This window comes from Alosa alosa, chromosome 7 (genome assembly GCF_017589495.1).
Source record: "Alosa alosa isolate M-15738 ecotype Scorff River chromosome 7, AALO_Geno_1.1, whole genome shotgun sequence".
NCBI lineage: Eukaryota > Metazoa > Chordata > Actinopteri > Clupeiformes > Clupeidae > Alosa > Alosa alosa.
In genome coordinates, this window is record NC_063195.1 from 32,020,038 (window position 1) to 32,045,169 (window position 25,132).

The following is a 25,132-nucleotide window of genomic DNA, read 5'->3' on the forward strand; positions in this document are numbered from 1 at the left end:
TAGCTGGCAGAGATGTTCATGCGATTGCATTTCAGGTTTAGAAAGACCTCATACTCCATGAGTAACACCAGATGACCTTATTTCAGAACGTTTTCAGGATACATTTAAATGTCATCTTTATGTAGCCGGACGAGTCCTTATCTGGAGCATTGTGATGGGTTTTGTTGTGTCTCGCTCCTGCCCCACCTACTTCGTAAGTGGGTAATTGGCAGCTGTGCTCCATAAAAAGGAAGCGCGGCTATCCAGGGCAGACGTCTGCTTTGTCCAGGGACGACTCTGACCGACCTATCGCCTATCCCCTATCCCCGACCCCCGACGTTTGGCTGTAGTTTGTTCCACCATTTGCTCCAGGTAGGCTTGAGTCTTTGTCTGATGAACATTCGTTTGTGCACTGATGTGCCGGAAAGTTCAGAACTTGTTTACATTCCAGTAACAGAAGTCGCTGCTAAACTACTGGCTGGATATTCTCACGGCTGCTCTTTCCCCCGGTGTGCTCATCAATTCCAGCTTAGGTAGGTGTACTCCTTCCTGTGTGCAAACATTATCGCATAGCTAGGCCACTCGTTTACGTTATCTGTTAATTACAGCAACATCACAGAGTGTTGCGCTGTCCGGGCTCCCTACATCTGACGTTAGCTGTTGCATGGTAGGTTGTAGCTTTATTTACCTCGATTTACCTAAATTAAGCATAACGTTAGAGTAATGACTCTGTACTCCTTATAGGATCTGTATGGTATCCTGATGTGGTGACGGCCTTGCTGTTTTGTTCCTGTTTGGGGTTTGCTGTGTGGAGCGCCTTCCGCTTCTCTCTGTGGCCTTCCATCGCTGCGTCTCTGATGCATGATCGCTAGCTAACCTGGTGGTGGCTATCTGCTTGGGCCAGTTTAGTGCGGACGTGCGTGTTTGTTGCATGAGTGTGCATGTGTGGGAGTTTGGTTTGCTTGCTGCTCTATTGATGCTCTGTGCTTTTCTCTGTATTTTGTATTGTCTTATTTGTACTCATTTGTTTGTTTGTTTTTCTACTGCATGTACTGTCAAGTGGGCTTTCCCTGTGTATGTTGCTTGTCTCTCCTGCTGGGGGGCTACATTGAAACATGTTGGAGGGTGTATTCTCCTCTGGTGGTGTCCATCCCTTATTGTGTGTGCTGTGTTAATTAGTTTAGATAAGTCACCTTTTCATTTTGATTTGCAGTGTGGTTTGAATCACAGATTTCGCCTCAGAGGCTTTGACATCTGCCCTCTACGGTAAGCCCAATCTAGTTTCAACATTGATCCTGACGATCTAGCATTACATGGTGTTGCTCTGGTATTGAAGTGCATGTACATTGATCCTGTTTTAAATAAATAAATTGTAATAGTTTTGTATTGTAATCTCACGTCTCTGCCTATTATTCAGACTACCAACTTGTGTGACCCTAGTGGTAAACAGGAAATTATCAGGTTAATTTAACGGGTAGGTTCCTGGGTAACAGGGTATTAGAACCTGGTGACTGTTTATATACAAGGTAGGCTACTGTCACATTTAGATTTTGGAGTAATTTTGAGTTCAAGAGGTACTTTTATTGCACAACACATCTTCCATTTCCTGCACCTTTTCTACGGTACACATGCACATATCTTTAAAAAAAAAAACATCTTCAACTTTCAAACTAGATTGGCTCTGTTTGACACTATCCTCTCAGCACATCTTCCTTATAGTATATCCACTGCCGAACCATACAATAGGAAACCTGCCGTGTGCCACTGGCCAGTGTGATCCCCGCCTAAAGCTCAATATGACCCTATGCCTAAAGGTCTATATGATTCTATGCTTAAAGGTGCTATATGACTCTATGCTTAAAGGTGCTATATGTAAGAACGACCACTAACATTAAAAATGGGCGTTGCAGTCCTATGTCAAAGTAAATAGCTACTTTAAGACATTGCCAAGGCCCAACATATCATTACACTTCTGTGATACTGTGGAAAAGATCCCTGCAGACAAAAGTATTTTCTATGTTGTAAGTGTACAGAAATGGTATAAAAAAGTAGTTTGTGCAGTCAGTGCATTACCTTAATTCTTCTACTGGTCGCCACCGTCCTGGTAGGAGAAGGCCAAACAAATTGTTGACCCAATGCAGCACAAGCTACGACCAGTATAAGTAAGGGATAATGTATTGTCTGCCGGTAATTGAGCGATGGGATAAGAAAGACTCTGAAGAGCAGCACTCTGAAGAGCCGTGTAATAATAGTAAGGTAATGCACTGATTGTCTTACTTACTAAAACTACTCCGATTAACATCATTTAACACTCAGTTTACACTAATTATCATCTATAAATAGGCCCTATGTTATTGTTAGACCAAACCTTTTATTGAACAACTCAAAAGCATCAAAAATCTTCAAAAAATACCTTAGAGCATGGATGTGAAATGAAAATACCAATGTGAAATGAACATACCAAACATTTCACTCAAGAAAAATCCAACATTGTGACTGAATGACCAGTGTTTGGGTTGGCCTGGCGGTAAGTGTGGAAGCATGGTGCATAACTGGAGCGTGCCCTCCTCTTCCTCCTCTACTTTCTTTCTTACCCGAGGAAGAAGATCCTTGTCTTCTTTGCACCAGATTGAAGAGACCTGGCCTGTGGCTCGCTGCCAAGCCGGATTGAAAAGAGGCCATTGTAGCTCCACACCACACATTCTTTTAATTAGCATCCCAAATTCCTCAGAAAATTGCTGTTGAGTAAATATTTTTGCTGTATTGGTGTGTGTGTGTGGAGTGTGGTGCCTGTGTGTGTATGTGTGTGTGTGTGTGTGTGTGTGTGTGTGTGCCTGTGTGTGTGTGTGTGTGTGTGTGTGGAGTGTAGCACATGTTTTTCCAGGCCAGGGGCTGTGGAAAGGTCTTGCCAAGAAAAAATGTGTTAAAATTCGGTAGGGTTGGCTCCAGAGCTTTCCACTTTAAAATAAGGCGTTATTAACCTGGGAGAGGGGCTGCTCGCCTTTCAACAAAGGACTGTTTCAATTTTTGGTTTTTAATTTCCACACAGTTACCTGTTATGTGAATGTCCTCTACGACCTAGCAGTGAGGCGCACACACACACACACACACACACAATCTTTCTCTCACACTGCCTGTCTTTCTGTCTCTGTCTCATACACACACACACAAAAAGAACGGTACACATAAATGCACTCATGAACACTAGGACACACACACACACATTCAGTGTGACTAATGGAGTTTACATGTGGTGCTTTAAGGAAAAGGCCTAAACTTGTATTATGCTACAGTCTGCATTATAAAGGAACCAGTTGGCAAGGCAAACCCACACAAACTCACTATTGTTTTCTCTACTTGTTTTTTTTTTGCCCCCTCACCATTTATAGTCCTTTTTCCCTCTCTTCAGTAAACTGATTTATCATGCTCCTAAACTAGACCGTGGTTACAAGAGTGGATTTTCATGGCAATTGTATCCGCAGAAGAGATGGTTGGGGCATGATAAAACTGTAATTGCAGCATATTTCATTTTGCTTCCTGGTGTACCTTCCACGTCCTCTTGTGATGGTTAGGAATTTTCTCCAGATTTAAGACACACAGGAGACTGCCATCACCACAGGAAGCCTTTTTTTCGGAGTCTTCAAACACAAGTTTCTTACAGGTAGACCAGTTCATTCTCAACCAATTCCTTGTCAATTCCCAATAAATTCCCAGCCTGAAATTAATCCAAAATATCTACTTAAACCTGTTCATTATAAAATCAATGCTCTAGTCAATTCATATAGTCAGACAGGAAGGATGTTTGGGCGTCAGTAAGGAAGAGAACATCTCTGGCTTTGGTTGAGCCAACATAATCTACGTGCGCAATCATACAACAGCATCCTTGTCATTTTGAGTGGCTCTACCCAGAAGCCTGGGCGGGTGCTCTTTTGGCCTGCTCTACATCTGCACGAAGTAGGACAGAGGGCTCTACACCGGATAGGATAACAAACCTACTGGCTCCATTTTCACAGGCTGGCCAAGGCATAGGGCGTTACCCTGGAAACTTCACTTTAACCTCACATTGAATGATCACTCGAGGGTCCTGCAGCTGGGTGTGGGACCAAACCTTTAGCCCTGACCACAGTATTGTGTGGTCCCTTATTGTGTTGGAGAGGGTCTGCTGTGCTGTTGACCCCAATTGAAGGACCCCTCACTACTGATAGCCCCCCCAGCGCTTGGCATCCATACATTCATACCAGAGGTGGGACCAAGTCACTGTTTGGCAAGTCACAAGTAAGTCCCAAGTCTTAGCACTCAAGTCCAAGTCAAGTCCCAAGTAAATACAGAGAAGGGCAAGTCGAGTCCAAGTCCAATATACACATGTGCATACCTGAGTAATCTGTACAAAACGGATAGCTACATGACAAATATATGTATTGTTTTTCCAAATTGCAGAGCCCACTGTAAGTATGAGTAATAATTTGACTGATGGCATTTCACTGCGCTAGGCCACAGATTTGCCTGCAAACAATTTATTAGGCTGTCTGCCAGTGGCGACTCATAAGGGAAGCCAAGGTCAACACTTTTATATTATTTAAAAGATAATAATGACACAGTAATTTTGTTTTAAAGTATTAATTCCTTAAGAAATACTACACATTTGATGCTGTTTATCTCATTTGTAAATGGTGCACTGTCACTTTAAGCCCATTGTGTGCCACCGTCCACACATTCTCATAATGATCTTTTTTTTACCAGCTCCATTCCTATGGCTAGTCCACAAACTCAAACATTGTTTGTGCCACATATATAGCACAATATTAACAATGATAAGCATGATATTAAGTTGGCACAAACAGGTTTCATTCCTTTGGAAATAGATGCATGTATGACATGATGCTTGCTTGACATTTTCTGTTTGCAATTAAATGTGAATTATGAGCCTGGTAGCCAGTAGCCACCTAGCTAGCTGAGTGGAATGCGTTTCAATCGGCATATCAATGTGCTTCATGTAAACAAATGATTGAATAGGCCTACTTCAAGACTCACCATTTCCATTACACAAAGGCAAAGACAACTCTTCATATTCTTGTCCACTTTCCAAATCACAGTGAGTGCAGCCTATGTCATAGTGACCTGGATCCATAGACAGTAAAAGAAATGGACGAACAGACTCCGTCGTTCTCAATGGGAGGGTACTGAGTCATTTTTCAGTTGCTCCCCTCTGCGCTGACTCGCACTTAACTTTGTGACGTTAGCCATCGAACTGAATCTTGTAACTCATATGATAGATACACAGAAATTCTTCTCACACTTCCTTCGCCTTCAAAGTCATCTAAGTTAAACATTTATTTATGTATTATTATTAATATCATCCTCACAAGTGATATCAAGTCGTGTTAATGTTGAAACTACCACACATAATCATCTTCAAAAACAGTCATGGTAAAACAAAACAAAAAAGTTATAGCCTTGAGGCTAATCTTCTTCCCACTTTTCTGACCTACGGTCAATCCATCGAAAACCTCTGAAATGATTATCGTTAGACTACCTAACGGTAAAACTACTGTTTTTCATTAGGTTTACTTGCCTCTATGCTTTACCTTAACATAGGCTACAATGCTATTGTAGCCTAGGCTACATAGCTTTGTTCACGAGTTTCCGTGCTGGCTGGACTAGCTTCTTATCCAAACAATACGGTTATCTCCCTTCAGTGCGTTAGCTTCCCTTCAACCGGACATGCTAAACATTCTTCTTACGGGAACCTAACGTTACGTACGAGGTAGTCAAGTCTTGCTTAGCTTAGCAGAGAGTTGATAACCACCGCTACATCGATGCTTCTACTTCCGGGAATTCGCCTGCCCCCTTGCCTGGATCTCATAGTTTATAACAGTAGTGAGAACCGGATAAATCCGCAATTTCCCCTAATCTCGTATTTGTTGCCTTCATGATTTCCTTTTATACGTTTATTATATTTAAAAGAAAATATCAATCATCATCAACAATGACAAGCCAGCTGGAACCTGCCACTCATTTTCTCTCCCTCTCGTGTGTGCTTAGATGGGGTTCTCAATTAAATGCAGTAGGCTAGCATAAGTTCAAGTTGGATCTTAATGGAGAGGACTCGAAAAGTATCATCTTTATGTAACATGCTGTTGGTGCATTTTGACACCGTAAACGTTCTCTAACAAGAGTGCAAATCAGTTTGCAGTAAAGCTACTAGTTATTGGCTAAATGTTGGTCGTTTCTCTGTCTCTTGGTGCCCTACACACAGTGCGTAACGCATGTGGGGGTAGCGGCAGCACTGAACTGTGCTCTGGACTGGCCGCTTGTCTCCGTTATTTTTTGTTTTGTTTTTTTAGTCGCGGAGGGAAAGCATCTCTGGGGTGACTGGTCCACAATCAGGAAATTTAGTTTTTGACTCGAGACATGTCAAGTCGTCACAAGTCAAAGAGGCAAAGTCCGAGTCAAGTCTCGAGTGAATAGTATTCAAGTCCAAGTCGAGTCGCAAGTCATGCCGAATTTTATCAAGTCAAGTCTGAAGTCATTAAAATCATGACTCGAGTCTGACTCGAGTCCAAGTCATGTGACTCGAGTCCACATGTCTGATTCATACTCATAACAGAATGGATGAAAGGTAAGTGATGGTGATTACACAGCATGTTGATGATATATAGGCGGAGCCTGGGGGCACACCAGGCAAAAGCAGCGTGCAGCAGAACTCTAAAATGAACAAACAAACACATTAAATGGGACCGATACTATGTCCAAGGCCTCTTCCATAAAATGTGTTTCCTATTTAAGGAGAACAGGGCAGCATGACTGACTGCTGAGAAAGGCGTAGTTGAGAAAGAGGGGGAGGAAGAGAGAGAGAGTGAGTGGGGGAGAACTCAGAGAGAATAGGAGAGGATAATTTAATTTATGGGGGAAATCTGGCATTAATGAAAGCAATGGTAGGCCGTTAGGAAGGTAGGAGGGGGGCGGCTGAGGGAAGGAATGATAGGTAGAGTTGACGATTCAGTGATCGCTCCGCCAAATCTCCAACCCTACCCCACCCCTGTCCGTGTCCAGGGGCCGACGCCGTCTCCATCCCCCTCAGTTGACCTCGCCACCGCAGCTCTGGCAGATATATGGCACCTCCTGCCACGCTCGGGCCGGACTCCACACGCAAGCTAGCGCTCCCCACAAACTTTCCACCCAACGCCACCCCCCATCCCAAGCTCAGCAGCCATACCTGTGGACATGTGGAGTAGATTCAGAAGAGAAGAAAACAAGAGAGGGGGGTGAACCCCCACCCCCTCCAAAAAAGAGGGGGTACAGAAAAAAGGACTAAGAAGAATGTTGGCTGGAGTGAGAGGGATGGAAAAAGACGAAGTGTTCTGCTCCATTAAGCCAAATTAAAAAAAAACAGGAGATAAAATTAGGAGTTTGTATTAAATTGTCAGTGACAATCAGCAAGATGGAAGCCATTATTCCAAAGGGGCCTTGAGATTTGATCCTCATTGCTGTTAGTCATTTTCTTGAAGTTATGAAATACCAGTTCACATGCCATATTTACAACATTTTAGTAATTTGCATGTGTACATATTAAAACAAGAGAACTTTTTGTGCTAGACAGTTTGCGTTCAGCAGTGTTGTATATATATGGTTACATGTGTACATGATTAGGCTAGCTGATAGAAACAGGTAACAGACTAGCTCAGTCTAAAAGAGCTTCATTAAATGTTATTCAAGAAACCCCACTTTTGACAATAGAAATTGTTGTTGGATTTTATGATCTGTTACCAAACTGAGGGGGTTAGGGGTGCGTCCGGTGAGGTCAGGGTGATCACACAGCGTTGCGCACACAGATGGAGAGCTGTTTTTCTGTGTGAGACAAAAGTGACATTTAATTAAATTACTTTTAATTGCCATCGGTTGAGTTACACACAAACCCTAATCATTTCCAGATGCTCTGGCGCGGCCCGAGACCTCTCTGTGACAGCGAGACCACCCTGGCTCCTCTCCAGCAGGGCTGTAAGTGTCCGGCACAGTCGGACACGCATATAAAAGTCAGCCATTCACAGATAACATGCTCATCAGGAAGTGTAGGCTACATCGTACTCACGCTAGTGTTGTTAGCAAAGCCTAACCATGTGTGAAAAAGGTGTTGCCTTTAGCTAAATGGGTGCTGAGATATGTCTTCCGTGAGACCTTAAGGTTCACCTTTGAGAAGAGAAACCTAGATGAAGAGAGGACCCTAGATGAAGAGAGAAACCTAGATGAAGAGAGCTTTTAAAGGCTTGCATAATATGTCAAGCTTCTCTACCTACAAGAATCCCTTTAGAGCTACCTAAGACCTCCTGAAAAAAGATGGCTGTAGAAAACATGCTCTACAGAGTTTTTACTTTCACACACAATTGATGAGGCATGCCTTGAATTCATAACAGTCCACTGTGAAATGGCTGAAACAAAAAAAAACATGCAGGCATAACACGCATGCACACACACACACACACAGACACACACACACACACACAAAGAAAAGATCTTTCTCTTAACACAAACACACCAATTTATCAACCAACTGTACAACCTACCCGTCTCAACAACACACCTGCATAAGCCAAAACAATGTGTCTAGCCCAGTGACTTTGTTTGAAGCAGACAGAAGACAAAATAGTCAGACAAAAAGGCTGTATGGGACTTTGTTGTGTATGTGTTGTTAGTGAGCAGGAAACAGACGAATAGGGAGAGAGAGAGAGAGAGAGAGAGAGTGACTGATGTGATGTATTACACTAAGGACATCTCTGTTTATATTTTGAAAGTCGATATATTGCCAGCAGGCAGAGCTCATCACCAGCACTTACATCATCACTGACTGAACACATCAACAACGGCGGAAGATTTGGGGATGATGGTTTGTGGTTTGTGGTTAGGAAGGACACTTCAGCAGCGGCAGAGGCCGCCAGTGGCCAGGGGTGTACGTTTCAGCAGGGCAGGAGAGCTGCAACATTCGGTATTGGCAAAGGCACAGAGAGAGATAGAGAGTGTGTGTGTGTGTGTGTGTGAGAGAGAGAGAGAGAGAGAGAAAGAGAGAGAGTGTGTGTGTGTGTGTGTGTGTGTGTGAGAGAGAGAGGAGAGGGTGGAGAAAAGAAGTGCTAAACCAGTGGGCTTAGGCCATGTAGGGCCTCACTCACAAGTGCTGTGTGTGCATATGTGTGAAAGAGACAACAAAAGCCCCGGCTGCATCCTTGGGCAGAGCAGTGTCAGGTTTGGACAAGAGATGACACCACCGGGCCCAGAGAGGATTACTGTCAGGATTTACCCTTTCTCTCCCTCCACCTCTCACACTGAGAGCTCACAAACACTCAAATGGACCCTCAATAACAACACTGAGAACTCGCAAACACTCAAATGTTCTGATTTGATTGCACTCATTGTTATTGGTGTGTTATATTTGTTGTCCTGCAACCTTGGGTTTGAGAAAATCTATATAAATAAAAAATATTATTATTATCAAGCACAGAATGTGGCACGAATTGTTTATTTAAGCCAGTATATATGAATTTGATAAAATATAAACACATTCTTTTTTCAGGGAAAAGAGAGACTGACGGATACTGGACCAAGACCGTAATAATTAGATTCAACTTTATTATATTAGATTCAACTTTATAGTCATTGTGCAGAATACAAGCACAAAGACAGCAAAATGCAGTTTGCGTCTAACCAAAAGTGCAATGTGATATACAAAGTAGGCTATAGACAGGTGGTGCATAGACAGGTCAAGAAATATATTGCAGTGTAGACAGTAGTATACAGTTGATTTACAGAAGGTGGTTTAGAGTAATATAAATTAAATATAAATATGTGAATAATGTGAATCAAGTGGCAATATTACCAACACATTACCAACAAATGTCTCAGATACTAACAACACATTACCAACAAATGTTTCAGATACTAACAACACATTACCAACAGGATGATCATTTACCAAAATCATTTAGCTCTCTGGCCTGGTTTGAAAACCCAGCTGTCTGAGTTTTACCTGGAATCAAACAGTGGTGTCAAGTTTGTTGACTCTTCCCGACTGAAGGTAGTATTGACCGAGTTGACACTGATGCAATAGTGCCATGGTGGCTTTGTAAATAAGGTAGATAATTTGTTTGTTGGTAGCAGGACACACATTAATGCTGCATTATCATTGTCTCACCCACTGCTTAAAACTTTTGTTTAGTCTGTTAGATTTTATTGAATATATCATCTTTTAGGTGTCTTCATTAAATATAGATGACTTTCATTTACAATATGCATATAGGGTTCTATCACAGTCAGAGTGCATACTCAACTGTAGTGATGCCATAGTCACATAGCTTCAAAAAGCATGCAAATCCATGCCACACACACAGAGAGACAAAGGTATCCTTCACATATCCCCCTGACCCCACAGTAGCCATCCCATCTCTTACAGCATTTATAGTGAGAGCTACATTTGTATTAGCCTATACAATTAAGTTTAGTCGTTCTTTCAGCATGCTGATAGGCTGCATTCAGGGCCTGGCCATCTATGCAGTGTGAACAGTTGGCAATAGTGCTGCTGTCTGAGTGACAATTTCCAAGGTTTAGAGCGAAGCTGATAAGTTTGATCAAAATAAATTAACAGAGAGAGTTACTCAAGTCAATCTCTAAACTCCAAAAAGAGATTATTTTATGAATTCATATCTCTTGACAAAACGCTTTATAGTTACAGATTACAGTTAGAGGTGCAGACCATGACTGTAGTCCATAACAGTTTCATCAAATTCAGCTTAATTCTGCTCACATTCTGGTAGCTGTGTATTTGGTTTCATGTGTTTCTGAAAACTCATGCACAGTCCCGGCTCTCTAAGCAGACAAATTGACTTGGGCCAAAGGCATACAGTAGTCCAGCCATTAAACAACAATGCCTTAGAAGCAAGAAAGTGAGGATGTATTTGATTGGCAGATTGAAGACTACACCTTACTGTATCTGAACCAGTAGCCTAACTTAATGTTTCTGAACCAGCTCGTCAATATAAATAAATATGTTGGTTTAGCAACATTACAGAGTGGGACAAATTATGGACTTTAGACATTCAGCAAACTATGGTACACAGTGGGAAGGGTTTAACGGTTATATATTAGCTTATATATCAGCTTCCACTCATCACACTCACTCTCACTTCATCTCCGGACTTAAGGCTCTGGCATGGTCCTGCGTCACATTTGCGCGTGTCCAAGACGTGCGTCATTTTTGTCGTGGACGTGAAGCATACTCCAATTTTTGCTGTCCTGAATGCGCGTTAAATCGTTAAGGTTAGCGCCTGCGCACTACGGATTAACTGTGATACTCTGCCCCACCAACTGGGGGCGGTACATCGAGCCTGAAAGTAGGACACAACCACCAAAGAAGCCTGAAACGCCTGAAGAAAAGAAGAACTTGGGATGTGCGTGCACTGAACGAAGGAAGAGCTGATGAAGGAAAAAGCACCACGAGTACGTTCGCCTGTCTGCTGGGAAGTTTGATAAGCTGGCCCATCGCATCGCTCCATTTATCATCCACCAGAACACACCTGTTGGTATAGCTGAGAGACTAGCTTAGCCTATAGCTATAGCTTAGCCTATAGCTAAGTGACTCGGTGCTGCGAGGGCAGCAATATTGGTGCGATTCAAAGTAAAGACATTTTTCTAAACACAGCAGTGTCATGGTAAGAAAGAGTTGTGCGTACAGATGTCCTCAATTAAATTTGTATTGAGTCTTCACACCTGCCTCATACCAAAAAGTATGAACCAAAAACCTGTAAATATGACGTGTCAATAAAAGTTTTGAAGTAACTATTTGTGTTCATAATGTATAATGTCTCACTGTGATAATGGGTGTATTTAGAGTGAGAGGTACCCTCTTCAATTATTATTATGATAACGCATTATCTGGTGTTGACAGGCGAGGAGTAGGCTAGGTGATAATGATTGCACCTGGGAGAGGTAGGCTACATTCCCTTTATTATTATAATCACTATTGATAACGCATTATATACGGAACAGGCGAGAATGCATCTCGATCAGCAAGTGTTACTGGGTTTCGCCTGAGCGTTGTAGATAGATACCAAAGATTCTAAAGCTCTGTTCTAGAATCTTTGATAGATACCTTTATATGGCTCTGGGTTTCGCGATTTGATTTCAGCATAATGCCATTTTAAAAGATGCATTTAATCCGAAGTCATGTCAGCTCTCTATGCAAGGAGTAGGGCTGTCACTTTTTATTCGAACATGACGTGAAATATCCGTAGTCGAACTATAAATAAACTATTCGGTTTTTAGTGCTGTGTAGCGCATTTCTACAGTCTATGATTAGTTTTATTTTATTGTTTGCCATCTCATTCAGTGCTATATGATCCAGGGCTCATGACCAAATCAAGCCAATATAATAGCCAGTAGCCACAATGAGCCCATGCAGCCACCCTGTTTCGACATTCAAAGGTAACGCACAGAACGGCCAGCAGACAGATAATTACGTCCCCAACTCATCTAAAATGTGGTGTCTTGAAATACTTTGGGTTCTACACCATAGATGGTAAAGTGACCGTTAAATATAATGTTAAAGAATGTATCTGTGGATTGTGGCTTTACATCGGTCGAAGTTGACTCCATGTCGTGGTGTCTCGCGTAACTCAAAGCCAGGCAAGCTGAGGACAGGCGCGCTGTTCCATCGTCGTTATGGTAACCAAACAAGTCTTCTTCTGTCTAGGTTTGTTTTTAGGTTTAAGTGTTGTTCTTCTATGTGGTCCACCTACTGGAGGGAAGTGTTTACAGCAGTTCCGTTTCACACATGCGCAGTCTTAAATTTCGGTCGACTCAAAGACGCGACGCATGCTGTAAAATGACGCAATTCTCGGGCACGCTCACCAGTGCAGCGTGCATCGGACGGCAGACGCTGACCGTACCATAGGCTTTAGGCGGTGGGCCGAAGCCGCATAGCTGTTCAATTTTGAAAAACGAGAGATGGACTACTTGTTTTTTTTACTATTCAGTAGGATACATTTATTTTAAGCGATATGCCACTTGTTGCCACTGACGTTCGTGACGCAGAAACTTGAAATATTAGTTTTATTAAGTCTTAGTGGTTCAGGCGAACGCTGTGGTCGCCAATGTCAATCTACCAATAGCATAGTACAATACTGACATACGAATATGACAAGCCTATCAGATTTGGCTATACGAATCAGCTGTTGGACAACAACATACAAACTTTTTTAGCAGCCGTCCGACATGGCTACCTGACATCGCCAAAGAGGATTGGTTTTGTGGGGTAAGTATCTTTGATATATTATATATTTATCCCATGTTGGTTTCGTAGACAGCGATGGTCAAATGTGTTTTGTCAATGTAACGGCAATCTTTGTTAATTAAGGTTTGCCTTTCTTGGTAGGCTAATGCTTGTTGCTAGCTTGTCGAGCTAAAAACTGTCTTTAGGTACATTGATTTTGAACTCCTCCGTGTACAAGACGTCTGCGATTACTTTAAAATGCAGTTGTTGTTAACACGGAACGATCCATTTTGTTACAGTGTCTGTTAACTTCCATAAAATTGGCAGGCTGTATTGACAAGATGGCTATTTACTTGGCACATGTGGTAGGCTATATGTGCGGTATAGAACTTTTGACGTAAGTGACAGTCTTACAAATCAAGTAGCAGTGCTAAACCTTATGTCAGTGTTGCATGCATGAAAAGAAACACATTTGACTTGCTTCTGAATGTCGCAAAACATCATACTTTCATAAAATCATGCAACATACTCTACCGTGTCTGTGGACATTGTTATTTGCAAAACCTGGGTGCTGGATAAACAAATAGCATGCGTGCGACAGAAGAAAAGTGCTTTAGCGTTGCTTTAAAATGTCCCCTAATATGAGATTTGCCACTAATTGCCATTTATTTTCTCATTTACAGGGCAAGTTGAATTCAACATTGACGTTGACACAAACATTCATTTTAATGTTTCATCTTTGATAGCAAACTTTGGTTACATTTTCTTTCAATAAATCTCTCCACTTTTGGGCTCTAGTCTTTGTATCTCGTTTTTATTTGTGAAATGGCAGTAGCATTCTCTGTGGTAGCCACTGTTGTCTGGAATAGCAGTTGATTCCTGGTTGTTCAAATTAAATCTCTGCACTGCCTCTTCTGCAACAACACTCTTTACAGGCAAGGTCTTTCCAGAGAAACACAGGGGACGGCTGCTAAAAAAAAGTGTGTATGTTGTTGTCCAACAGCTGATTCTTATAGCTAAATCTGATAGGCTTGTAATATTCGTATGTCAGTATCGTACTCTGCTATTGGTAGATTGACATTGGCGACCACAGCGTTCGCCTGTACCACTAATAGTTAATAAAACTAATATTTCTAATTTCTGCGTCACGAACATCAGTGGCAACAAGTGGCATATCGCTTAAAATAAATGTATCCTACTGAATAGTAAAAAAACAAGTAATCCATCTCTCATTTTTCAAAGTTGAACAGATACGTGGCTTCGGCCCACCGCCTAACTGCACTCTATCTGGCTGTCTTGCTTGACCAAAGAAAACATGGGTGGAGAAGTCTCTGAGTTTGCAAACACTCCACATGATTCAAACTTGCCATCTCAGTTCTTCAGTATCCTCTCAAAAGATTACATTGACGTGGGGATTGACGACACCTTGCTGAGGTTTTCTGGGACAGACTCTACAGCTCGTCTGAAGGAAGGAAGAACTGGGGAGTAATCTTCCAGACTTCATAGAGAAGGCTGCTGGGGTCCTGGGGGGGTTCACCCCTGTGCCCAATGCAGTGGGTTTGGGCGCGTTCGTTGTCTCCATGATCCTGCAGCTGGCGTTCAGTGCCACAGCGGGCTCGCAGGGCCCAAGTCAAAATGATATCCTCCGAAGTGTTTTTGCTGAGGAGAAGTCTTCGATGATCCGCGACCTGATAGTGGAATACCTGAAGCGCTACGAGATGCACCTGCACGACTCCCGACGGCTGTTAGAAGACTCAGAGCAACTAGAGACACAGCTGAGTTTGCAGGTCACTATTCTGCGCAACTCCATTCTCGATGACAGACAGATGAGCTCGCGTGCGGTTAAACACTGGGTCAACGGTGCCGCCTTCCACACGCAGGTGCTCCTTCACATCGCCAGACTCAAGAACAGGCCCGGAACATGGACTGAGATTTTTGAGAACGCTAAGACAGCAGCACGTCGTGCTTTGAACATATACAACAGAGACATGGAGAAAATACTAGAGAGATACAAAGAGTATAAGACATCAACATTTTTGTTAAGGCTAGAGGATCACGCTTGATCCTGCTGTACCTTATACAGTTTGTGTATTCTGTGAAACCGAAATGCATGACAAATACCATGACAAAGAAGCAGATAGGAAGTACTGTAATCTACCACCACAAACATATGTGAGCTATATTTTCTCAAATCACAAGCAACTGAAAGAAATAAAAGACTACTTTTCTAATATCCAGCAGAACCTTGAGGTTCTGGTTAACCAACAGGGAACCTTTCAAATAAAGTAATAGCAACATCACTAAGCCTATTAATCACACTATACCACTAAGATTGAGATATATTCCTTTAAATCTTTAATCACACAATTACTCTGTGACTATGTTCTCCAATGTAATGGCTATTTAATCAGATCACCACCAATCCCCTGTGTCTGTGTGATGTAATTTGAAAGGTGTAATGGTATCTTTTGAGCATTGACAAATGTTGCTTTTTAAAGATGGTATTCAGTGGCTACTAAGGTGTTATAAAATCCTTATGTAAATTCCTTAAACAAACCCTTAAAGTGTTACTGAGGAGAAAATGAACACCCATAGTATTATCCATTTTGGAATGATGTGAGAAACAGATACTTCAGAATGAACTGATCTCCAGGGTTGGATACACTGTAAAAAATGTGACCAATGGTTACTTAAAAAAATTGTGGCAACAAAGTGACAAGTGATATAATTTAATAGATTTTAAGTACTACAACTTTGTACCCTTGGAAAGTTATCCAGAGCAGTCAGAACTTTCATTCCCTCTACCACGATACCAACGTCATCGGGACCCTCTGATGTATTGGTCTCGATGCTGTTGATTTCCATTTTTTGTACAGCAAGGTCCTGTGGCACACTATCTTCATCAGCATCCTGGAATAGTAAGAACATTGTGTATGACTGTTCAGCCCTGCACTGTATTGATGAGTATTTTACTCTACATTCACAAAGACAGGCTGGTCACCTATCAACCTATCTCTAAAGTCATTCGTTAAGCCAAGGGTCAGCAACTGGATTAACTCTGCTGCTCTGCTTATTAATAAGGTCTGTAAAAGTGGATATCGGCTGCCGTTTGGAAAGAAAACCTTAGCAAGGAACTTTTAGAAGCAAATTAGAAAGAGACATAGTGCAAATCTGCAAACATCAGTAGCTTGGCAAGGATTATTGAGAGAAATACACTTTATATAGGGATGTAAGTACATATTTTAATATGTACTTACATCATACTTTTTTAGAAGATGATCTAAAGATCCCCCGATGACAACATCTCTGGTTAAGTTAGCGTTAGGATTGGTTGGAGCCTGAAATGACAAAAATAAACATTATTCAAGGGCTGGAAAACATTCACTGACCTAAAACTTTTTAAAGCTGAAATTGTATTATCGGTATATGAAACCCCATCAAGGCTCATTGATGTGCTGTTTCCGGGACACGTCTATTGAAACACTTCCTGTATTTATAGTTGGTTACCTGACGTTTTCAGGTAACCAACTATGGCTCCAGGAAGTCATTGGTCCCAGCAAAGCAATAGTGCATAGCATCTGAGCCTGAATGGCAGGCTAGCATTATTTCTTGTACATTTAAGTAATGCAAACGATATTCCAACCCATTCCTAACCCTTCCTTAAATAAAATATTAGCTAACATAACTCATTGAAGGATACCTTGAGTAGGATGGCCTGCAACCTCAACCCTATGGTTCCACCCTTGGCTTGGAAGAGATTCAGAAGCTTTGGTGTAGCAGCTAGCTTGGCCATTAACTTGATTCACCCATAGACTGTATATATAGAATAATTTTATTCACACAAAACTGAGTAAAATGCAATTAACAAATACAAATTGTTGAATTCCACTCAATTTGATTCCAAACTACACATAGTCTTTTTTATTATGTATAGCTCACTATAATTTATTTATTAAATATTAATTAACCCCAGTCTCAGTTTTTACAGTGTAGTAACGGATTACATGTAATCTGGATTACGTAATCAGATTACAAAAAAGACGAGGGGTTCTGCACCATTAAGCCAAATTAGAACTTTGTATATCACATTGCTTTTTTGCACTTCTGGTTAGACGCAAACTGCATTTTGCTGTCTTTGTACTTGTACTCTGCACAGTTACAATAAAGTTGTATCTGATCTTATCTAAAAAAGAGGAGATAAAATTACAGGAGAGGACAGTCAGTTTATTTCGGCCTCTGTTATGAATGTCACTTTGCAATCTGCCTCATCTCCAAATGTTGCCCTGGGGCTGGTAAGGCAAGTAGTAAGAAGTGTGAGTGTTTGGTGAGACATTCTTTGGTTATTTGACAGATATTATTTTCCAGATAAAAGCCTCACCTACATCTCCTGCATGTCCTGCCTGTGTGAGTGTGTTCCGTGAAAGGGCTGCTGCGGAAGTTCTGGGTGAGTGTTCTGTGTCTGGGTTGTTGTTGATCTGCGTGGGCGTTGTGTGAGTGTGTGCTGAGTGTGTGTGTGTGTGTGTGTGTGTGGGTGTTTTATGAGTGCTGTGGGAGTGTAGCTCTGTTATGCTGGAACTCACACTAAATTTGAGCCCAGAACTAAAATCCCCAGAGGACCCAACAGCCAACCCAACACAAAAGCCTGCATCACAGTCCGGCTCCTGGTGGCGTAAAGCCCATTCTAAACTCACTCTTGCCCCAGGGGCCTGTTGTCTTCTGAACCACTGAACCCTACTGGTGACCTCTGACCTCTCAGGAATGAGAGGAGGGAGGTGGGGTGGGGGAAGGAACTGTAGATTGATGCTGCTGACCTGCCACAAGCGTCTCCTGTGTTTAGCAGTTCTGACGGGGTGGGGTCCCGGACTCCCCCAAACAAGACAGGGCAGATACAGGTGGAGTGGTGGTGCTGCTATTTTTAGAGCGACTTTATTGCCCCTCTGAACAGTTTGCCCCTTAACCAAATGCCTTGTCCGCAACCGTCTGTGTCTTCATAACCCTGTCCTGCCCTAATACCCCCAAGCCCCCCCCCCATCTCTGTCTGGTCCCAGGAAATGTCTGGAAATGCTTAGGGTTTCCTCTCCCTCTGTTCCTCAAATAAAGGGACAAATTAAGTTTTGTAATTGCCCCAAGAAGCAGCAATCACACTACCCACCCACCACCACCACCTCCACCACTTCCTTTTATTGGTCGTTGTCATGCCAAACAGAACAGCAGGTTTTGACATGCGTCAGGGCCGTGAGCTGAGACAAGTGTGGGGTGCAGACGGCGTGTGATCTGTCAACACAGAGGCCTCTCTCTCTCTGTGTGCAGAGCGTCTCTGGGAAGCCCTTGGTTACCCACACATTAAGTCTCCGCCGATGGCTGCCTCTGCATAGTGCTCTCTGGGTCTGATGTGGACCTTGGTCAATAAAGGTGCCCCTCTGGGCTCACTGAACTTCAGCGGCATTCACTACTGAATAAAGGAGACAGACACACACACACACACACACACACACACACACACACACACACACACACACACACACACCATATGCACACACACCATATGCACACATACACACACACACACACACACAAACACACACACACCATATGCACACACACACACACACATCCTGATTAAAACCCTTCACTGTGATCCCGACTGACAAACCAAATTCAGATATCAAGTGGGGCTGAAGATGGATCTGGAAGGTCAACAGCGAGTATTAAGTCATATTAAGTCATATTCCCCAGAAATCCGATCCAACGTCTGCATCAATGATTCACCCGCCACATTCTGGTGGGTACTTTTGGCTCTAAAGATTTACGGTCTCAGGAGTTTCCAAAGACTCCGCTGGAGAATGGAGGTCGTAGGAGGAGGGATTCTTTCTCCCCAGATGAAATGAATCAGTCTTTGCTTTATGGATAACCCCCCTTATCCCACTGTAGATGGAGCAGGGCTCAGGCTGAGGCCTTCTGGTTTTATGAGCCAACAAGGAGGAGGAAGGGAAAAAATTAAAGTGGCAGAACACTGTGACCTTTTATAAATACAAAATCCTATTCACAGCTATGCCCAAACAGAGACCGAGAGCTTGAATGTGTTTGTGTGTGTGTGTTGTGTATGTCTATGGTGTGTGTGTGCATAAGTGTGTGTTTGTGTGTGCCTTTGTGTGTGTGTGTGCCTTTGTGTGTGTGTGTGTGTGCCTTTGTGTGTGTGTGTGTGTGCGTGTGTGTGTGTATGACTTTTTAACACAGTGCCATTTCCACATGAACAGAACACTGGCTTTCCTCTTTGCCAGTAAATCTCACTCCACTGGTCCCTGCTCAACCAACCCCCTTTTTCACTTTTAGGTGTTAACATTTCAAAACCCCACCAGTCATCACTAGGTGGAGGTTTGTTTTTAAATCATTTTTATAACAGACCTGCATACGGGAACACTAACCCAAATAGTGTGCTTGCCATTCCGTTTGCCCACTGAGAGGTCCAAAATACTCTTAGCCGTTAAGATAGAAACTGGGTCCTTCTGGTGATGCATCATCAGCCTCAGGAGAGTAAAACGTTTCTGATTTACAACCAGACCTTATCTGGTGATCTCAGAAGAGCTGACAGTTGCGTCCTGACATTAAATGATCACAATTACAATCATTTGATTGACAAGTTGTTTTAAACTCATAACTGGTTTATGTTGTCATGGCCAAACCGGTTTAGAATTGACAGCTTTCTCACACTTTCACATGGATGCATCACTTTTTGCTGTTACAACAAAAATAGGTATAAAAAAGCAAAAACAAAAACAAACAAACATTGTTTTCATAACTTACCAAAATATGTTGTGCAATATTAATCCTCTATTGCATGAATTTTATTTTTTTGCAGAAAAAAATATTTTACCCCACCTTTAGAGAGCTTGGGGGTCCCTGTCGACATATCAATCATAAAATCTAACCCCCTCACAAAGCAGAAATCAGTTTGTCGCCCTCAGGGCAACATCGTGCTATAAGGGTAGTAAAACGCCAAGGTTTTTTGTACAGACTTTGCCTACAGAGACGTGTTTTTTTGACTGCCTGCTTATGGGGCGGGCAGCTAGCAGATCATTAGGAAAGATTAGATGAATGTGATCATTTATGTTTGGGTTTTTTTTTGGGCCTACAATCGCTGATCCAAAAAAGGTGTTTTTGCCATAGAGGGATAAAGAGAAACTATGCAGTTTTGGCAATTTCTTCGCTGTTTTCTCGCAAGTTTCTCTGCAGAGCTCCCCCTACAGCTTTAGAGTATATATTTTATGCTCTGACAAACTCCATCGCTACCTTGTTCTAGATGGTGCCTGGCGTGCATGTGTGTAGTGCAGTAAAGCAATTCGTTACATCAAAAGGCTGTGAGACTTTCTGTCTCTGAGTCCGGTGGCCCACCGGCCCAAAGTTGCGAGGGTGGTTTTTATGCTCACAGATGTTAGGGGGAAGCAAGACGTCCATAATTCCCCAGAAAAACTCATATAACCATTCCAATGACTCTGAACCTATGAAGTTAAGATAAATTAAGCTAAACAAACTGCATAGTTCCCATTTGAAAACAAATGCAGTTTTGAACGTTTATTTTATCTCATTTTAATTTGTCACAAAAGCATTAACCACTGTTTACAAGACACACACAAAACAAATCAAATAAACAGGAGAAATGGTTAAACATTGGTGTAACAATGGTTTAACATTGGTGTAACAATGATGTGACAGACCAGTGGTTAAGGTTCAGTATTGTTGGGTGATGGTAGCAGGGGGATTGCATCACTGATTATCACTGTCCCAGTTCTATAGCTCGTAGCATGAAGATGAGATAATGCATGGTGGAAATAAAGCAGGTGGGACGGGACAGAGCAACACATCTCGGGCCGAGTTTCAACACAGTCTTTTTGTGTGTTTAAAAACCAATGAAACATAAAACCCAGATGACAAAACTCAGTGTTACTGAAGCGGAACTTTCACAGGTGCAGAACAGTCATGGGTTTACCTCATCCTATCTCCTAAGAGACCTAGGAGAAAGAGAGAGGGAGAGGGAAAGAAAGAGGGAGAGGGTTCGAGACAGAGAGAAAGGGAGAGTAAAGGAGAAAGGGAGAATAAGAAAGAGGGGGTTTTCCTTTCCTAGAGTCTGCCCATGCCATTCCATCCTCCTCTGGGGCAGCTTGGCTCTCTCCACCTTTACGGCCCTCTGACACACACTGACCTGGGACCAGAGGGGGAAACCACAACCTGTCCATCAGACGCCAGCCGAGTCAAACACAATTACGCTGACGGACGGACTCGCTTGTGACAGCAGAAGCACCAACGACTACACTCAAACATGCACGCCTCCTGCACAGGTGCGAACAAACGAGCCCAGCTAAGCCAAAACAAAACGCTGATTTAACGTTATCCTAGAGTCCAGCTGGCTCTAAAAAATGCTTAGAAAAAGAAAAAAAAAAAAAAGCACACAACTCACAAGCGGTTAGAGGTTTGGAGAGTGAGCGGAACCAGGGGTCAGTATCTAGGTCTGGTTGTAATAAGCACTAACTGGGTCCAAATCTCTCCTCCAACATTGCTTGGCTTTGAAATCTGAAGCCTGTTCTAGCACCTCTAGCTCTCCAATCCCACCTGTCTGAAGTCCAGGCAGTAAAACCCTCGTAATGGGCCCAACACAAAAGGAGGGCTTCAGGCCTGAGCTAGCAAGGGGTGTGGGCAGGGGCCGAGAGGGCAACAAGGGTGGAGGTGGAGGTGTGTGTGTGTGTGTGTGTGTGTGTGTGTCTGTTTATGTGTGTGTGTGTCTGTGTGTGTGTGTGTTTGTGTGTGTGTATGTGGGTGTGTGTGTTTGTGCGTGTGCATGCATGTGTGTGCGTGGGTGTGTGTGTGTGTATGAGTAGGGGGGTTGTATGTGTCAGGAAGGCGAGGGGGCCACTCCCTAGCCAACACTTGAGGGCCAGCCTCAGAGATCAGAGCGAGATGGAGGGGAAATGTTTGAAGTTTTGGAGCAGGATGCAGTGGGTTGGAGGTGGGGGTGGGGGAACAGATGTGTGGTCGTATATATGCGTGTGTGCGTGCGTGTGCCTGCACTTCACCGAAAATTGTTTTACAAGTACAAAAAACTGAGGCTGCAGTAAAAAAAAAAAAACCCTGACTGGAATGGGTTTCCAAAATACACTTTTCATTGACCACTCTAAGGCGCAGGTCCCGATGATTATATCAGACACAGGTGCTTCCGATCGGGCTTTTTTAAGCACTACGTCCACATGTTGAGTTGCTAGGCAGTCTAACATCGGTACTTAAACTAGGGTTCACAAGATTAAGTTAGATGAAACTACCCCTCTAATCAAAATTTGTACCCAATAAATGTCTGATAATTATCTTAGTTTGTTTGGTTGTTTTTCTACCTTTTACAATGTCATAAAAGTTTCTGCTATTTTCATTATAACTGATCTCACATGTGGGAATAACTGAATTGGTGTGGTCCGAGGTAGCTGGTCCTGGGAATATGCTCTCATGCCAGTGCTTTTGTGTCTATGGATGCATTTGAATGTCCTGTACCCTTTGTGTCTCTATTGTATGTCCTGGCAGTGGAGTATACGAATAAAGAAGAAAAGCAGAATAGCGTAAGTTTCGCTTCATTGTTTCAGGAGGCTAACACAATCGTGTCCACCAACAAAGTGGCATGGGCTCACATGGGCCGTGCCTTGACGGTGCTCGATTGGCAACAGCACGAATGCAGCAGCTTCATGAAGGGGACATACATGGGCTCAACCTACTTAGAGGATGTAGCTCACATACAGTATAACATCACTCAACTTCACCATCGTCATATTCAACCACTCTCTGGACTCTGGTGCAGTCTTGCTCCCAGATCATAGGAAGCCTCCTCTGTCACTCAGTCAGTCAGTCAGTCAGTCAGTCAATTAGTTGATCAATACTCAGCAAGTGTGCCCCCAGTCAGCATCACTGTGCTTGAAACACAAGGTTCTCACAAATCACACGGGATTAGCAGCCTGTCAGTCCTAAACACCACTACTGTAGTAGTCCTGTCGGTCCTAAACACCACTGCTGTGGTAGTTGCTGTATTTTGCTGTTGTTTGGCAAGGCAACCAAAATCACACAAAATTAAACAAAACAAAACAACCACATAAAAAAGAAGTCCTTGCATGAGGAAAATGAATGTTGAAAACTGTATTTAGCAGAACAAAAACTAACAGAGTGATAGATTAAACTGAGGACCAGCAGAGTGAAGGCATGCAAGCACTCCTGACAACGTTTGACTGATTTTTAACGACGTGCAGCCATTCACCCTTTTGGCTCCTCCAGGCCTCACTCCCCCCTAACCTCTCTCTTATCTCCGAAGGGGTGGGGGTGGAGCGTGGCGGGGGCAGGGGGGTTAGCAGGTGGGCAGTGTTCTATACCTCTGGGAAGGTGATGATCAGAAGCCAAAGCCTACAGGAGCCTGGCGAACACACCCCAGGCCTGCCTGGTGCCAAGCCCCATGTAGCACATAATGGAAAACATGCCTGCGGCGGTCTGAAAAAAAGGGTAACCGTTTGGGGTTTGTCCTCCTCCTCTCGGTGAATAGAAGTGAGTCAGGTCAGGCCCAGCGCAGTGCAGTGCAGGAGGAGCCGCTTTCATTAGGCCGCCTCGCTTCTCAAGCATACCTGCGGCATGGAATCAAACCCACGGGGGATTACTGTTATGTCTCCTTCGCCAAGTTGTCAAATACTTTGTCTTTCTCGCTCTCTCTCTCTCTCTTGTCCTCCAGCTGGAGCAGGGGGATCAGAAAAACAAGTTTGACTGACATCAACACTCTTCAATTAACTTTTGCTACACTTTCTCCCTTTCAGTCACACTCTGTCCCTAAAGCTCCTTTTCCGACACACACACACACACAAACACACACACACATACTTTTTCTTTGTAGCGAGATGTATAGATTGGCTTGGAAATCAGAAACAGAGGTGCATTTTTGCGGCCTTTGAACATAGTTTTGGCAAAACAGCAGATTTTCCTTGTCGGCCTTGCGCAAAGAGGTGGAGGCGGGGGGTGGGGGTTGGAGGCGGGTGGGGGGTGCCTCTGAAACAACAGCCCAAGAACAGAAGTCAGGGCTCTTTTCAGAGAGTGTGGTGGAGTGGCAATGTTGTGGGGGAATTGTTGTGTGTGTGTGTGTGTGGGGGGGGGGGGGTTTGGGGCGCTGTTGGTGAAGGATGATATGTTTCAGATTGAAGCAATTGGCCGCTGTCTTCAGTGATCCATGGGCGCTGTCGACGGCCTCATACTACAGCAGGCTGAGGAGAATGACTAACCAATTCCAGGGATCATTTCAGAGAACCTCAAGAGTTGCTCTCCAGAGCCAGATGGATCCCATCACACAAATGGCAGGGGCTCCCTGATCCTCCGACTGCGGTCGCTGACTTTCTAACTCGCTCCCTGTTTCAGCGTTTCTGCGCTGGTATCTTGCTGTTTCGGCTTCTTAACGGATCCCTATTCCCCACACAAAATAAAAAAAAAAATAGAAAAAATTCTGGGCCAATGAAAAGTACGTGCATAAGCACAGACAGGATTTTGTGTATAAACGTCGGCAGTCACTTCGGGGAAGTGCAGCTCATCTGTGTCCAATTTCTGACTCTCAGAGGAACGAAAGAAAAAGAGAGAAGGAAAGGAAGAGAGGGGGGAGAGAGAGAGAACAAGAGAACGACTGAATGAATGAGGGGTCTCATTTATTTGTCAAGGCTCCTTGATTACTTGGGATTCAGAGTGTGGGGGTGAGGTGGGGTGGGGTGGGGTGGGTTACTGTGGGGGTGACTGAAGGGGTATCGTTCGTATCGTTTACAAGTGTGATTGAGACCAGCAGTCCAATCAAATCAAAGCCGCGGCGTGAAACACGGTTGAGGCTGGCCAGGAAGAGGGCGGCTCCTG

At 43.3% G+C, this 25,132-nt stretch overlaps 1 long non-coding RNA gene across 1 annotated transcript; it reads left to right on the forward strand.

The window, feature by feature from the left end:
• On the forward strand, window positions 1–1,072 carry LOC125298199. Its single transcript, XR_007194186.1, has 4 exons — window positions 1–351; window positions 431–512; window positions 588–646; window positions 724–1,072. It is a non-coding gene; the product is annotated as an uncharacterized LOC125298199 (long non-coding RNA).
• Window positions 1,073–25,132: the final 24,060 nt, after the last annotated feature.